The sequence below is a fragment of the Capra hircus genome, chromosome 21 (assembly GCF_001704415.2).
Source record: "Capra hircus breed San Clemente chromosome 21, ASM170441v1, whole genome shotgun sequence".
NCBI classification, from domain to species: Eukaryota; Metazoa; Chordata; class Mammalia; order Artiodactyla; family Bovidae; genus Capra; species Capra hircus.
The window spans coordinates 45,842,736-45,844,601 of NC_030828.1; the positions used below are offsets into that span (position 1 = coordinate 45,842,736).

At 46.2% G+C, this 1,866-nt stretch overlaps 1 pseudogene across 1 annotated transcript; it reads right to left on the reverse strand.

Moving 5' to 3' along the window:
• On the reverse strand, positions 951 to 1,534 carry LOC102184559 (annotated as a pseudogene). Its single transcript, XR_001297040.1, has one exon. The product of XR_001297040.1 is annotated as a 40S ribosomal protein S10 pseudogene (transcript).

A 1,866-nucleotide genomic window follows, 5' to 3' on the forward strand; every position in this document is an offset into this window, starting at 1 on the left:
TTCTTATATTTTTTGATTGTCAAAATTTTCTAAAATAAATATTTATTGGTTTACCTTCTAAAAATATGTGTTATTCAAAAAGTAGGAAATTAGTGACAGTGAACTTAAAAGAATGATTATGTGTATAAAAGAGTACTATCTTAAAACTATCTAAATACATCCTTGTAACAGAGCCCAGTCAAGGCTATGGTTTTTTCCAGTGGTCATGTATGGATGTGAGAGTTGGACTGTGAAGAAGGCCGAGTGCCGAAGAATTGATGCTTTTGAACTGTGGTGTTGGAGAAGACTCTTGAGAGTCCCTTGGACTGCAAGCAGATCCAACCAGTCCATTCTGAAGGAGATCAACCCTGGGATTTCTTTGGAAGGAATGATGGTAAAGCTGAAACTCCAATACTTTGGCCACCTCATGTGAAGGGTTGACTCATTGGGAAAGACTTTGATGCTGGGAGGGATTGAGGGCAGGAGGAGAAGGGGACGACCGAGGATAAGATGGCTGGATGGCATCACTGACTCGATGGACGTGAGTCTGAGTGAACTCAGGGAGTTGGTGATGGACAGGGAGGCCTGGCGTGCTGCGATTCATGGGGTCGCAAAGAGTCAGACACGACTGAGTGACTGAACTGAAATGAACTGAACAGAGCCCAGGCAGCACAGAGGCTGGCATCTGGTTTTCACTAAAATTATGGACTAACCTGCACATATTAAATAAGTTATATTGCCTGGCAAGCTGGAAAGAAAGGAGTCTGACTGATGTGGATTAGGGTGGGGTAGGAAGTTTTATTGTCTTAAAATCCACGTTTCTAGCAAACATGTTTTTAAAGTCAGCTTTAAAACAGATATGTAATGAGTACCTATGATATTTACACAGGTCTGTTTTAGATGGTAAAGCAGTAACAGACTAGAGATCCTTGCTCTCTTGGGGCTTACATTTTATTTTATTTTATTTTTAATTTTTTCTGTTTACAGGTTTATTCAACATAAAACAACCCCTTTCAACTTTACTGAGGTGGCTGAGCACGTCCACAACCAAATCCGCCTGTAAACTGGAATTCAGTTGCTGACCCAGCTCCAGCCTCGGCTTTCTTGTCGGCACCAGGGGGCACGGCGCTTCGTCTGTAGGTGTCTCTGTCGGCTTCCCCTCGCGTGAGTCTTGCAGGTCGCTCTCCCTCCAGACCTTTGGGCCGTGGCCGGCCAGTCTCAGGACGGCTGCGGCGCAGGATGGCGGGCACGATCTCAGGGGGCAGGTGGAGGTAATCGCGGAGACACTGGATGCCCTCGTTGGTGAGGTACCAGTAGAAATGTCTCCAGGCAAACTGTTCCTTCACATAGCCTCGTGACTTGAGAGACTGCATGGCTTTCATGACGTGAAGATTGGGCACGTTCTTGTCTGCCAGCTCCGGGTGCTTGGGCATGTGGACATCCTTCTTGGCTACCATCACCCCCTCCTTAAAAAGGAGTTCATAAATGGCAATCCGGTTCTTCTTGGGCATCAACATCGCGACGGTTACTGTGTCCGGGGCCGGCGCTGGAAAGGCTGGGGCTTACATTTTAGACTGGGGAGCCTGAGAATCAGCACAAGAATCTATAGTATTTTAGATGGTGACAAGAACAACAAAGGAAAATAAAGATGAGAAGAGAGATAAAACGCACCTGAAAAGGGAAGAGAAAGGTCACTTTCTCAAAAGAAGGCCAGGGAAAATCTCACTCTGATAGTGATATTAAGCTAAGACCTGAAGTCACCAAGATGGTATCTGGGGCAACAGTTTCAGGGAGGGCAAACAGCAAGTTCAAGTCTGTATGGGGTGTCCCAGGATCACCCAGGAGGCAGGTGTGACTGGAGAAGTGTGTAGAAAGGGGGATTTGGGA